General features: G+C 45.2%; 1 long non-coding RNA gene across 1 annotated transcript in view; it reads left to right on the forward strand.

The window, feature by feature from the left end:
- The first annotated feature begins 908 nt into the window (after positions 1-908).
- LOC122495455 overlaps positions 909-15,738 on the forward strand; it is a 34,539-nt gene continuing 19,709 nt past the window's right edge. The window contains exons 1-2 of the long non-coding RNA XR_006300465.1: positions 909-1,038; positions 3,873-3,963. This is a non-coding gene — a long non-coding RNA (uncharacterized LOC122495455). The remainder of the gene's footprint in view (positions 1,039-3,872; positions 3,964-15,738) is intronic.

Genomic DNA, 15,738 nt, shown 5'->3' on the forward strand with positions numbered 1-15,738 from the left:
GAGAGAGAGAGAATCTCAAGCAGGCTCCACACTCAGCACAGAGCCCAGCACCACAACCCTGGGATCATGACCTGAGCCGAAATCAAGAGTTGGATGCTAAACTCACTGAGCCACCCTGATGCCCCTTATCGTGTAATATATTTAAAACTATGTCAGGATCAGGATATATTTTACCTGAACAAGACTTACTCTTTTAGAGAATTACTTTTTTTTGTAATGTTCCTATGCTGCATTTAATAATCTCTGCATCTCTTGATAGTGCTTTTGGATTAGTAAGCCACCCCATTTGTATATTCATTGGGTTAGAAATTTGGAAGCTGCTATTTATTTAGTAGGTCTCCAAATGAAGTCCATTGTGAAGGGAAGAAAGGAGCACAGTCTCCTGTACTGTAATTGAATTCTAAGTTTTCTATCCACCATTATGTAGGATTGAGCACTATAAAAACTTCTAAATTTTAGCTGTGCTGCAGTTAAACCAATAGACTAAAACCTAGTTTGAATTATAGCTATGAAATTGCATTATTCTAGAAATAATTCCAGTACAAATGCCATAAAATATGATGATTTTTTTTTTGGACTTAGGCTCCCCCCCCTCAATTTCCTTTCAGATGGTCTTATGACATCTTATGGCCGTTCAAAGCTGATTTACAACTGATAAGATGCATTAGTCAAACGTTTACTCATCTGCCAAAGTTGGTACTGATTGAAATGTTTTACATTTCCTATCTGTTTTGTCGATAGCTTTAGGGTTCTTCCTGGCGCGGGCTTCTGGGCTGTGCTCTTGCTTTATTCCTGCTTATCACCTCAGTCGATCGATCAAGTATTCGTTCCAGTTGATTGTTATTCATTAAGTCTTCTTTGAAATTGTTCAGAGAAAGTTAACTCCTGTCTGTCTTGTATTTCAGATCCTCTGCTTGAATTCCATGAAACCGGCAAATGAAGCTTAATTACTTCAAGGGAGAAGAATGCATCTCAAACATGTGACCTGAAGCCACCCAGAAGAAGAGCTCTTGCTGACTTGAAAAGGGACAAAATGTGGTGAGGGCTCGCAGATAAGTCAAACATCAGATCACATAATTATACTCTACAAAATGTCTTGGCCCATCTAAGCCACTTTGCTAAATGTAGTATGCAAATACTATTGTGCGTTCTACAAAGCAGAGACCCTGCTCTGTGGGCGCTCAGTTCCTAATACTGTTGTTGACATTCAGTGCAAGGCTCGGGGAAACATAAGTCTTGACAAGTAACTCAGTCCATCTATCTGGAGATGACCATCTCTAGATGAAAGATAATCCTTTTCTTGCCAATCAGGTAGGGCTATGTCCTTTTAAATATAAAATTCTACAGGGGACAGGTTTACTGCACTTGTGATGGATGCATATATATATGCATGTATGCTGCTGATGAGAACCTTTTCCCCTTGTTTGGGTCTCCAGAGAGATCCCCACAAAAGGTGGGTATTGGAGGGAGTAGGCTGGATCCTCTCTCCCTGCTGATGGGCTCCAGGGAGGGGGCATCGCCTAGGATGGGAGCTGGATGGCCACTGTCCATGCCTGTGCCATTTGAGGAGGGAAGGGCAAGGTTTAAGGGCTCTTGAACCTTGTCAGTGTTTGGCCTTCTTCTGGTTCTCAAAAGCGACTTAGGCCACGTTCTTAGTGACCCCCAGTCTTTTGTTTGATGCTTCCCTCTCACCCTTCCTTTCCATCTACTTTCTCCTCTTTGAAATGAGAGCTTGGCCATTCACAATACGAAGAGTGGGTTAAAGCATATCTTGATGATAATTTTTTTAAAACCGCATGAATTTGCAAGTGCTTCGTAATGATCACAGTGAGCACATGAAGGGGATATGTACACAAATGCATGTACATATATGTACACGTGGCAGATGAAATACACATGGATATTTATACACAAATGTATACATGTGGAATATATATGTATACAGACATATGTGTGTATAATCCTCTGTTTAAACAAAAATTTGAAGATATCCATTCTTTGCTGTTTATAGCCCCTCTCTTCCTCCCTTGCACCCTCCCCCAGCATAATGTCGTTCTTGAAACAAACACTGAATTCACATTTGCTGAGTTGACATATGCCACTACATTTGATTTCTGTTAGTTTATTTTTTGCTTAAACCCCTGTCCCTCAAGAGCCCCCACAGCAACTTTCTTAAAACAAAAAGGAAGGAGTTGTACCTCTTGTGAGATTTCAGGGAGAGTGGCCACAAATAAATTATTCATGTCAGAAAGGGAAATGTAGCAATGATCTTATTAATAGCGGCGCTGGGAGAAACCAGCCTCCAGATAGCCCATGAGCCATGGTTCACGTGCCAGGAACCACGATCTTGCCACGGCCACCATCTTTCCTTATCCGAGCAGGTCAGATTCTGACGATGAGCCAACACTTTCTTGATTCTGCACAGATTTCAGGCCCTGGACAACAACAGCAGAAAAGCACAATGTCCAAACACAGAGCACAAAGTCCTGTTCACCAACGCCGTCACTGGGAACCCTTGCCGCCTTAGAACTCGGCTCAAGAAATGCCTTTTGAGACAATTTATGTCCGATTGTTGCTCGTCCTAGTATATCTTAACATTCTTAGAACACCAATAAGGCAAGATAAAAACAAAAATAAAAGCAAAAAATGAAAAATAAAATCTTTGTTTTTACTTACTTCTTGCATTGAAATTAGCCGATGACCCAAGGTCTGAAAGTTGTCACCCTTAAAACTCAGACAAGATTTGCCTGTACAATATTGTGACATAATAAGTGTTATATCCTTGGTCTTTTTAAAAAAATTTTTTTTTTCAACGTTTATTTATTTTTGGGACAGAGAGAGACAGAGCATGAACGGGGGAGGGGCAGAGAGAGAGGGAGACACAGAATCGGAAACAGGCTCCAGGCTCTGAGCCATCAGCCCAGAGCCTGACGCGGGGCTCGAACTCACAGACCGCGAGATCGTGACCTGGCTGAAGTCGGACGCTTAACCGACTGCGCCACCCAGGCGCCCCATCCTTGGTCTTTATCTTCAATTCTTGGCACAGACCTCGTAGGATCCCTAGAATTTAAGAGTGAGAGGAACATCTTCCGTGATTTATCATAAAGCCCTTTCAACCAGACCTGAGTTTATACTATTAAGGTGACTGTGGAGGATGGGGCTGGTTGCCAGAGAAGCCAAGCCTGGGATTAGAGGGGCAGGACTTTGAGCCATACCCCTGATCTGCAGGGAATGGAGAGGGGCTGGAGATTAAGCTAATCACCAGTGATTAATAATTTAATCGATCATACCTACATAACGGAACCCCCACAAGAACCTGAAACAACAGGGCTCAGAAAGCTTCTGTGTTGTTGAGTACATCAAGTTGTGCCCAGAGAGGGGTTGGAAGCCTCTCTCCCTCCCTCCCCCTTACACATCGCCCTGTGCATCCATTTGGCTGTTACCGAGTTGTATCCTTTATAGTAAACCTCCAAATAGTAAGTCAAACACTCCTGAGTTCTGTGAGCTGTTCCTAGCAAATTATTGGACCCAAGAAGGGGGTCATGGGAACCCTTCATTTATAGCCAGTCTGTTGGTCAAAAATGCCAGAGGCCAAGACTTTCGGTTGGTGTCTGAAGTGAGGGCATTCCTATGGGATTCAGCCCTTAATCTGTGGGGTCTGGGCTGATGCCAGGTAGTTAGAATCAGCCTTTTTCGGTCTGTAGAGCCTACACATTTGGTGTCAGAAGTGTTGCGGGTAGCAGAAATGAGAGTTTTGGTTTAGCCTAGAAACAGGTTGTGATTTTGTCCTCAGGGTCTGTGTGAGGATATTTTTAGCTACCAGCGACAGAAACACAGCTCAAATGAACTTAGCGTTTGTTTCTTGCATCCAGGAGTGCCTAGGTCCAAGGAGCACGTGCAGTGACGCCAGGATTCTGCCTCTCCACCTTCTGAATCTGCTTCTTCGAATTCTCTCCTTCTCAGGTAGGTTGTCCATGTGTTGTCAGAGGTTGCTGCCGGCACACCTGGGCTCATGTCTTCCCGGTGGTGATGCTAGCAATCCACGGAGGGTGTCTTCTTTCTGATGATGCCAGCCATGTCCCTGTTGGGAGAGGGGGACCACTTTCTCTGGCCCAGGTGGCTGTGTCTGTCCCTGAACTAATCACTGTGGTCAGGGGCTTGTGTTTCCTGGAGGGACCAAGCCTGAATCATAAGTCTTAAATACGTTGGTTGGAAAGAGTTTCTCACAAGGGGGTTTCGTTACTGGAAGAAATGGGGGGGGAGAGGGAAAGGGCAGGGGGGATAAAAGCTATAATTACCACAGTCCATCCCAGCAGCCTTCTAGAATGAAGCGGGAGGCAGCCTCGAGCATCCCCATCTTTGAGTTTCTTTACTCAAGCCGCTAGACTCACCGGTTTCATGCCTTTCAGTATTTTCTGTGATGAAAAACGTGATCAAGAGGGTGCCCCTCATCAACATCTAAGTGACTCTTTCACACGTCTGTACCCCGGAGACATTCTTCATGATGTAGTTGAGGTCCAATACTCACATTTCTCATGTTTGGAGTCAATTAAACCCATTTAAAGTCGAACAGCAAGCCCTCGCGAGGCTCAGGCTGTAGGGCCAGTGGTGATATGTAGATATGTCAGCACAAAACAGGGAGCATCTTAGGGGGTGTAGTCACCACACCTGGTAATTGAATGTTATTTTGGGTTTGAGCCGAAGATACTCTTGAGCCGAATTGCATAGAGAAGCAAAAAAATTGATTGTCAACAAATTCATGGCTTGGTTGTTATTACTCAGAATAAATTGCAAGGGGAAAATGGCCTTTATGAGGGTGTTGATATATTTTTAATAGAAAATCTCCATCCCTGATAGAGTAGATTACAAATGTTTCTAAGGAAAACCGGAACAGTAGGTTTATCATATAAGTGCTTTCTGCTGGTCTTAGTAAATTGAGTTCCTTCACTGCCAGGAAACTGATAGTATTTATAAACAAGAGCCTCAAACACCCTCTCTGTCACTGAGATTTTAGGCCATTTACATACTGTGCCATCATTTTTAATTACTAGGAAAAATTATGTGCAAGAAAACCAACTATTAGAGCTCTGTTGTAGAGATGGAGAGGAAGAAATCATCCTCTCGAAATGTGTGTATTTTTAATGCTTCCCTTAGAGTGTTGGCCTAGCCATGAAGTGGTTTGTGCGGGCACAGCGGTCTCTGATCTTGTTCTCCCTTTCACTGGAGATCGGTTTAGACCCTGTGGCTGCCGTGGGGTGAACCAGTCTGTTTACACAGGCGGGAGGGGCCGGCAGAAGAAGCGGGAGTCAGTCTGATGTTCCTGGGGTGAAGGCAGGCAGCAGTCTATAGCGTCCGTTATCCTGTGTGCCACGCTGTCCGGAGGAAATGGATCGAGAAGACGAAGTCCTGGGGGGCGGGGCAGCAAGGAGGCATCACTGTCTCATCTTATGCCCCAGGGCTTGTCTGAACTGGAGCAAGAAAGGAAAGTCAAGTGTGATGAGGGTTGGAGAAACCCATCTGGAAAGCAGGCAGAGTGAAGGGAACGGGACCCTCCTGACCACTACTTGACTTCTCTGGACACCTGCTGAAGGGGACATTAGCGCTTCCGACTCAGAAATGGCACCGAAACCAGGAGGTTCTTTCCCACTTTTGGGTACAGAGCAGTGAGTCACATCACACATCCAGGCTGAAGTAAGTCTCGTGACACGCTGTCTGCCAGGCACACTCAGGACCTCTCTCTATGACAGTCGAATAGAGCTTCTCGTATCAAATTTTACGAAGGCGGACGAAGGGATGTGTTGAGGGCCGCTACACTCTGGAGTGAGACAGATGGATAGAGATGGGTAGACATAGCTATACACATAAATAATTTATGAGATGGCGTAATAGACACATGTGTAATTTATTAATATATGCAATACATGTAATATGTATTGTCCTCTTACACGTATAACGTATGTGACTATTAACACGTTACGTGTGACATTAATACACAATACGATTTTACTAATACATCTCTATCATCGATGCTAGATTATGTGTGATGTGTGTGTTGCTCAACGTGTTTATTTACTGAGACACACAAGCAGTGCAGTGGGATGTGCCGTCCAGCTTTGTGCCTCCTCGGGCAGTGAGTTCATGGCCTGTGTTTTGGGAGGAGCTCTTCTTCTGGCTCTGTCTGGGTTGGGGGGCTCCTCTCAGGTTCCGCTGACCCTCCTCTGGGCCCCATGGCTGGGCTGCAGCCCTCCTCTGGGCCCCAACCTGGGCTGCAGTTTGCTCCCTCCGTTTGTAAGGCCCTGATGACTTCCTGCACAATATTAGCAGTCTCTGCTTAGGTGACATGTGCTCGGGAGTAGATTTTCCCGGAGACTCTCCTTTCCCTCCCTGTGTCTCCAAAGTGCCAGGAAGGGATGATACCAGCCCACAGAATACAAGGACCTATGCTGGGAGGGCCTGGTTCTTCCCCTTGGTATGGTCGTTTAAACTCCGGTCTGCGTCATCTTATTGTGTTGACTTGGGGCGACTCCTGAACGTCCTCTGGAGGCAAGTTCATTTTTTCCAGAATGAATCCCGTGATTAACACAGAACCTGCCTGGTCCTGTATGTCCCGTTCTCTGATGGGCCTTGAGATCCACGAATCCCTGACTTGTGAGCCCGGGAAGGGCTGAAGGGTTTGGGCCAGGACCGTCTCCAGACTGCCTCCACTCCACAGTGGCGGTGTGGCTTTGGTGCAGGCGGAAGGTTCAGTGTCCTCCGCTTCTGCCCTCTGGCCTGTTGGCTCCTGTGGTCCTCCCCAGTGCGGCCACCTCTGAGTGCTCTGAAGGATCCCTGGGCACCCCTTCCTCTTCACCGTGGCTGGGTCCAGTTCTCTGTCTATGTGTTCAGTTCTCTCTCTCTCTGCTCAGTTCTGTCGGTGGCTGGCGTTTCTCTGGCTTCTCGGCTTCATGGGGCCCCATTTCACTCTGAGAGAGGTGGGTCATGTGCCAGAATCTTCTTTGTGTTGGGGGAATCCTGGGGCCCCAGCTGTGGGTCCGCCGGCCATAGCTCCTCCTATTTACGACCTTGTATGGTTTCACAGTGTTTTGACTGTATATAAAACCCCTCTACGGAGCACATTTTTATTAGCTGCTGAAGAAAATGCCCCACAGATTCTCTATGTAATGCAATATTATTTCCTTGGAAGCATGTTAATTTTAGGGCGAGAGACTGCAGAAGGGTGGCTGGTATTAATTTGTGATTTATCTGTCTCTGGGAAAAATTAGGAAAATGGCCTTGTCTTTGGATCGGTTGAGGCTTATTTAATCTTTAGTCAAAGAATCTCCCTGTATTAGTTTCCCAGGGCTGCCGTGACAGATTACCACAAACTCAGTAGCTCAAAATGATAGAAGTTTTTTCCTTTCTCAGAAATCAAGTGTCGGCAAGGCCACGCTCCCTTTGAAGTCCCTGGTTGCGGGGGGCCCTTCCTTTCCTCCTGCAGCTTCTGGGGGTTCCTGCCCTTCCAAGGTCTGTGGTGGTATCACCCCCATCTCTGCCTCCGTCATCTCGTGCCCTCTGTGTCTTCTCTTCTGTCTCTTACAAGGACGTGCACCATTGGACTTAGAACCACCTGGTTAATCCAGGATGATCTAATCTCAGGTCCTTAATAACATTTGCAGGGGCGCCTGGGTGGCTCAGTCGGTTAAGCGTCCAACTTCGGCTCAGGTCATGATCTCACAGTTCGTGAGCTCCAGCCCCGCGGCTCTCTGCTGTCAACGCAGAGTTTGCTTCCGATCTTCTGTCCCCCTCTCTCTGTCCCTCCCCTACTGGTTCTCTCCCTCCCTGTCTCTCTCCTTCTGTCTCTCAAAATAAACTTAAAAGAACACATTTGCAAAAGCCCTTTTTCCAAGTCAGGTCACATCCCGAGGTTCCTGGCAGACTTGTCTTTGGGGAGACCACCGTTCAACCCCCTGGAGCCCCTCTTCCTATGGAGGTTTCTCCTCAGGGGGTGCACATTTTTTTTTTTAAATCAGAAAGCAGATCTTTTCAATAATGTGTCTCTTGGGACAACGATTTGCAGATGGTAAACCATGACCAGCAGCGTCGGCCTCACCCGGGAACTTGTTAGAAATGCAATATCCCAGGCCCGATGCCAAACCTACCAGAAACCGGCTCTGTGGCCCAGGAGTCTGTTTCAACAGGCCAGCCAGGGGATCCTGCTGTGTTTGAAGTTGGAGAATCTCTGCCAGGTGCCTTCAGAGGGGACCCACACCTTCTCCAGTACTGTGTTCCAGTACCCTGACTTGCTGGGCTGGACTGTAGCTCCCTGGGGCCGGAGGGCTCAGCCCTGTTCTCCCGCTTCCCCCACCTCAGGTGGAGCTGTGAGCCCCGAGAAGCTCCTGACACCGCTCCCCACCCCCATCTTCTGGTGAAGGCTAAAGGGCCACTTGCCTGGCCTGAGGAAGAGGCATTACTACCCGCCTTGGCCCCCCTGGCAGAAGCAGGTTCTCAGTGACCCTGTGCTCGAAGGGCCCTTTGGGAGTGTTACAGGTTGAACTGTGTCCCCCTCAGATTCATTTGTTGAACCTTGACCTCAGATTGTGACCTCATTTGGAGATAAGGTCATTGCAGATGTAATTAGCTAAGGTGAGGCCTTGCTGGAGCAGGGTGGGCCCCTCATCTCGTATAACTGTTGTCCTATAAAAAAGGGGAACTTGGACCCATAGACAGATATACACCCGGAGGGGAGGGGATGCAAAAGATTGCCAGCAAATCCCCAGATGCGAGGAGAGGGGCACACAGCAGACTCTTCCTCACAGGCCTCAATGGGAACCAACTCGCCCTCACCTTGATCTTGGACCCGTAACGTCCCGAACTGTGAGACAATACATTTCGGTGTTGAACCCCCCATGGTCTTCGGTACTCTGCACAGTCGGCCGAGGAAACTAAAACAAGAAGCGTGTAGGGTTAATTTTCTTTTGTGAGCCGGCCTGAGTTCTGAACAATTAACTTCAAAAGAACTTTTTGAGCACAACTCATTTGTCAGTTGGGAACTGCCTCACAGCAAAGCAAAAGCTCTATGTCATGTTGACAATTATTTGGGACACGCAGTTCTCAGTTCCTGAGAGTGTTCAAGACGATATTTTTAGTGAGTTTTAAGTGATTGTGGTATCTTAAAACGGTTGTCAAAAGAATAATGTTTTAGATTTTACAGCACTTTTGACCTTCTTCTTCTTCTTTATCTTTATTTTCTTTTGGAATTTTCCTTTATAAATGTTTTTTTCCCCGTAGAATCTCTCATTTGTTCAGAACTACAAATCAATACAATTAGATATGAAGGACTCAGCTGAAAATAAAAGCAAATTAATGTATATGTTGGAGGAACATTTTGTGCCATTTTTCTCCTCCAATTAGCCCAATTAGTCAGTGACATCTAGGACTGGTCTTCCAGAAAGAATTACGGGCCAGAAGTCCCGTTCTCCACTTTAATGAGTTGTTCCAAGAGAGCCGGTCATTCTGCATAAATTGATAAGTACGAGATGTCCTGGATAATAATTCCAAGTGTTTATGCTGCTCTTCCATTGTTCATTAATTTTTGTCAAGTAAACTTAAGGCTTTAAAAATGTGAAAGAGGTAACAATTCATTGGTTATGTGAAACTGCCAACAAAGGTTACAGTTCTCTAACATCGTACATTTTTTTTCCTCCTGTACCTCACAATGTAGGCCGTATGGCACGCGAGCATACACACACACACACACACACACACACACACACACAATGCACACATTTCTTACTCTGATTCCTAAGTGGGCAATGTTAGGGGAAGCCAATGGAAGAGTCAAAGTCTCTGCAGTCAGTACTCATTCAGTAGATACCACACCGCCTAGATTCTCCTCCTGAGAATAAGTGTGTATCTATTTCATGACCAGGAGAACCTGGAACTAAAAATGATGATAATGCTCTTCAACAACCTGGTATTTGGAGCTCTCCTTAATGAGAAGAAAAGTACAAGGAAGCATCTTCGTAAAAGAGAACTACTTTGAAGCGGTGCCCGGGTGTCTAGCCCTTAGCAGCCCCCAGGTTCAAATTGAAGTCACATTTTCTTTAACTCTCAGAGTGACACTACCTCAAACTTCCCCCTGCAGGTGCCTGCCCCTCTGAAGCAATCTCCTGGGTATTTGGGAGGCTTCTCTGGATTTGGGATGGGCTCTCTCATGACCTTTATCCCCAGCCTCAACTTCTCGGACTAGCCTACGGTCCTTGCCACCAGTGGCCCACGTGGAGAGTCCCCTCTGGTGGACACGGACCTCCGTCTTTTGGTGAAGGCTAAAGGGCCTGTACTCCACCCTGAGAAAAGGGTATTACTGACCACCTTTGCCTCTCTGTCTCCAACATAAATCAAGCCCTTCCATTTAGAGGCCACAGTTGAAATCGGGCTGTGTTGGTAAGGTTCTACTGAATGTCTATGGGTAAATGATGGAAAGTACAATACCAAGAATAGTTAACAATGGTTATGAGATGTGGTTTTCAGAGGGAAGTCACCTCCCCACCCCCGCATGCATTATATGCACACATTCAAAGTCCATCCGCTACAAGGTCGAAGAGAAGATGGTGTTCCCCTTCACCTCATTGTAAGCTTCATCTCTGAAGTCTGCATTCTGTGGTCCCATATCTCCCTCTTCCCAGGGGAAGGGATGCTGGGAAGGTACACTCATCCTAACAGAAACTGCTCATGTCTCATTCCAGGGGGCCCCAAAGATAATCATTTCGGAAGAGGACAGTTCAACACCAGGATATTCACCAATGCTGAGGGTGGTTCATGCAAATAATACCAGCACACGTGTTAACAGTCCTATGCAGCTTTCGTCTTGCCAAGCCAAATTTACTTCCTTTTATAGTCTGGAGTCCAGCATTAGGGAAAGACCCATGTCTTCACAATTTTCTTGAAGTTCCAGGTCTCAAGTTAGAAGATCCAGGGTTTTATTGGGAAAGATTGACATAAATTCTTGATAAGCTATAGTTCTTTCTAAAATTCTTAAACCAACTCACGACTAATTTCTTTCCTTTCTTCTTCCAGTGAGAAGTCAACAGTGAGAGGTACGATTCAAACTCAGTCCTTTAGAATCTGGTTTTGCACCAGGTCACCTCACAGTTTTCCCTTGGAACCATAGGTAGGCACTCACTCTATATCTGAGGAGTCAGAAGGATGTGTTCAAACAAATGAGCCACGCCCTAGCTTGTTCCTTTTGAGAACGTTCTACAGTTCTAGAAACCTCAGAGTTGAGTTTTGCATAGGCCACCTTCTTACACAGATATCAAGGGCTGTATTTCACAGACTGTGTGATCTTAACAAAAATCTTTTCAGATAGGTGAAGGGTCAATTTTTAATTCCCTGAAGCTAAACTGAAGACGAGAGCATTTAAAATTGTAGTCGGCCAGGCTTTGTGTCCGGAATTTCAGGGTGTGTGCTCCAGCCTTGGTTGGTGCTGTTCTCCGTGATACCTCCTGGGCATTTTAATGTTCAAAAGTCCTAAATCCTGAAGAGGATGAGTGATATACTAATTCTATGTGTAGATAGTGCTTTGCATTTCGTTGTAGAGCCGTGTCGTCCTCCCAGTTTTATGTGGCCTGTCCACGGTTCCTCCCCGGAAGAGTTTAGTTCCCTTCAGGAATACTCATGAGTCACCGTGTTAATGATGGTAGCAGGCTCAAGAGGCTTCAGAGATGAGAGCCATGGTCCCTGCAATGACTCATGGAATGATAGCAAAGGCAGATTTACAAACAAATGAGCATGACACAGAATAAACACTGTAATAGTGGGATGTATCCGTTATGCAGCAAAGCATATGGTGGCATTCTGCCTGGCTAAGTTTCAGTGAAAGCTAAAAGGAGGAAGTTTTTCCTTTTTCTTTTTTAAATTAGGAAGATGAGAAGATCTTCCTAAATTAGTAGGGGAAGCGTTTCTAAACATGGAGAATATGAGCGAAGGCCTGGAAATATCCGAGAAGGAACAGACTCCTCTGTCTAGATTGGAAGGTGGAGAGGCTGGAAAGGTAAACCAGGGCCATTTTCCGAGGGTCTCGAATGCCACGTTAAGGAGGGCTTGCCTTATTCGATAGGTGATGCAAATTCTCAGGTACTTAGGAGTCTGTGCGGCAGAGAGGACCAAGAAAATATGTGCTTCGTCTCTCAGGATGTGGAGGTGTCACTGACAAGGGGCTGCAGGAAGGGCCACGCAAATGGTTCTCTAATGCAGTAGGAGCGGAAGTAAAATTGGGCTTCCTCATCAGAAAGTGTGATTCTAGGCTGAAGGCAATGGGGAGAAGCTAGTTCTTGTGTGGATCTGGATCATCAGCATAGAAGTGATAGGGAAATTTATGTGCTACGAGAAGCGTGTTGACATAAATTCAAGGAATAATAATATTTATGAGGTGTCAAGAGGAAAACTATCATGGCAGAGACCAAAAGGGGGTAGGGAGAGATGGAAAGGCCAGCTTCCTGTGAGGTGATAAGGTGGGAGATGGTGGAGGGAGGGTTTCAACAAAGAGGAAACAATCAACCGTAGGAGAGGTCCGGGAAAGCAGTGGTAGAAAACCACCACTGGATTTGGCAATTAAAAAACGAGACGTTTCTTCCGAGGTGGAATGATTTTGGGGGAGGGAGAATGGCAGGGGTCGAGAACAAAAGGGCAGAGGACTGTTGAGCTTCCAGTTGGAGACAATCGTTTCATGAATATTTAATGGTACGAATGCATATGTACTAAGGACTTATGTCTATACTCATCAATTACTCTGAGCTAATTATGTGATCTGAGCAACATAAAAATCCCTCCTCCCCCTCTTAAAATAGCTTCCCTCCTCTAGACTCTGGCAGTAGGCATATCTCTGCTCATTAGCTGGGGCCAGTGTTTGAAATGGTACTGGTGTATAGGGTAAGAAACACCTCTCTTAAAATTGTGAAAGACCCTATTCTCAGAGAGTGAAAAATCCACACGTAACTCTGACATAACCTGCATATTCGTTTGCTGGGGCTGCCGTAACAAACCACCCAGAGGGGGTGGTTTAAACAACAAAGATTTAATTTCTCACAGACTTCTCTGGAGGCCGGAATTCTGAAATCAAGATGTCCTCGGGGCTGGTTCCTTCTGAGGAATGTGGGAGACTGTGGTAGGGCTTTCTCCCTGGCTTGTAGATGGCCGTCTTCTCCTGTGTCTTTGCATGGTTTCCCAATGTTCATTTGTGTATCTGTGTCCAAATTCTGTTTTTTTTTAAAGTTTATTTATTTTGAGAGAGACAGAGAGAGTGTGAGTGGGTGAGGGGCAGAGAGAGGAGAGTGAGAGAATCCCAAGCAGGCTCCGCATGGTCAGCACACACAGCCCGATGTGGGGCTCAAACCCATGATACTGTGAGATCATGACCTGAGCTGAATTCAAGAGTCAGATGCTTAACTGACTAAGCCACCCACGTGCCCCCAAATTCTGTTTTTATATAAGGACACCAGTCATATGGAATTAGAACCTCATTTGAAATAATCTCATTTTAACTTAGTTACTCTTTAAAGACAGTATCTCCAAATATAATCATATTCTGAGGTGCTAGGGTCAGGACTTTATCATATGAATTTTGGTGACATAATTCAGCTCAGGGCATCCATCTTATGCAATAATCTGTAGGTGAGTATTTGGGGAGTTTTAGACACACTTAGAACCAGAGGCAGATTATCAACATGGGCCCAGGGAACGAGAGTGGGAAGCAGGGCCTTTCCTGTGTGGGAACTTCACTGTCTGCAGGACAGGATGCCTGGAGCAGCAGACATGGTTTCATCTCTTTGAAAGGTTTGTCTGTATCCTGACGACTTGATGTCACTATCCATAAAATCATTCCACAATCTCCTCTTGTCCTCACTGCGTGCTCATCAAACAGTTTTTTCTTTATAATTTGACTGACTGTGTTGGAATCTTCAAGGAGGTGAGAATGTGCTGACCACAAGAAGTGAGTCTCATGGTGAGTGAAGAGTTCTTTTTAAATTTTTTTTCAAGATTTTATTTTTAAGCAGTCTCTACATCCAACGTGGGGCTCAAACCCACAACCCCGAGATCACCCTACCGACTGAGCCAGCCAGGTGCCTCAGTATAGTTTTTTTGAGGTGAATTAAGAAACCATTGTTCTCATGTATGGATCAGCCTCTTGAGGACAGCTGGAGCCAGTCCCTGGGAGACGTCTGGTGCCTGGCAGAGCTGGGGACCAAGTCACCTTCCCCAGTGCTCTTCTCCCAGAAATCTGGGCTCTGCCTGGTCTTCTCAGACAGCTTCTGTGGCTCTCTTCACTGCAGACGCAACACTTATGAATCCTTTTCATAAAGGATCTTGTGGGAGGACTTTGAACCATTTGCTAAAATTAGATTTTTGGATTACTGATGGCTTTTTATTACCCATATGCTGTCTGTCTCCTGTTGCCACAAGTAATGGAAATGCGAAGGTAACTTGGCAGTGTTACACAGTGTTATCCATCATTGTGTATTTCCATGGTCTTTTGTGGTTTTGTTACTTTATGGTGGCATCTCATCAGACCAAGACCTCTCCCAAGAAATCGCTTGTTAAAAAAAAAAAATCATTGTTATAGCTACTGTGTGTGTGTGTGTGTAGAGTGGCTGTTGTTGGAAATGCCTACATTCAAGATGGCCTTTCTTCCCCTCCCCCACAGGTGTTGAGCGTAGGATTCTCTTGCCCTGAGTGAGTGCAGTCTCTCTCTCTCTCTCTCTCTCATGCTTCCCTTTCTCATTTACCTTAAGGGGGTCTTGTGCCCTGAAAGTAATTTTTTTGTTCAATAAGCCTGACCCATAAATCTACCAGGAGTTATTAATGTTCTTATGACTTCTGCACAGACAGTGGCTGTATCTTTGACCTATGATTCAGTAGATATCTTCTGAATAGTAGAAAACTGGAATTGCAGAGGTGAAATATTTATATACTTTCCTTTACCCAAGATTTCAAGGACGAATAAGAAGGTGGATACATCCTGAAAAAAAGTCTAAAGGGCAATGGATATGAGCTACTTAAAGAGAATAAAGAAGCTAATAGGATGTCATTAATGATTCCTTTGAAGAACTAAAGGTATAAGATTGTTTCTGTGTATTGTATTAGTAAATTTTTGTACTTTCAATATTAAAATACCTTTTGATTCTATCAGTCAGGGTTCTCCAGTATGTGTGCGTGTGTGTGTGTGTGTGTGTGTGTGTGTGTGTGTTTGTGTGAGTGTGTGTATACTGCCAAGTTCAAAATTTGTAATTCAAGTCTGAAGGCCATCAGGCTGGAAACCCAGGAAAGACTGAGTTAGGTCATGAACCTGAAGACTGTCATGCTATTAGGGGAAGAGCGGATGATGTCATAACTCAAGTCTGAAGGTTGTCTGCTGGAAGAATCCTTTCTTATTCCAAGGGGGTCAGTCTTTTGCTCTGGTAAGGACTTCATTTGGTTGGATAAGGCCCACCTACATTATGGAGAGAAACCTGCTTTAGTTAAAGTCCATCAATTTAAACGTAAATGTCATCAAAAAAACCCCAAAAAACCCTACAGAAACATCTAGAATAATATTTGATCACATATCTGGGCACCATGTTCCAGCCAAGTTGACACCTAAAATTAACCATCACAGGAATATTCTCTGAAAGTATTAAAGCATTTTTATTGCAATTATATAGATAGTAGCCTTTTTTATTTTTGACAGGCTGGTTGACTTCTATATAAATAGCAAAGAAGGGA

The sequence above is a fragment of the Prionailurus bengalensis genome, chromosome A1 (assembly GCF_016509475.1).
Source record: "Prionailurus bengalensis isolate Pbe53 chromosome A1, Fcat_Pben_1.1_paternal_pri, whole genome shotgun sequence".
NCBI classification, from domain to species: Eukaryota; Metazoa; Chordata; class Mammalia; order Carnivora; family Felidae; genus Prionailurus; species Prionailurus bengalensis.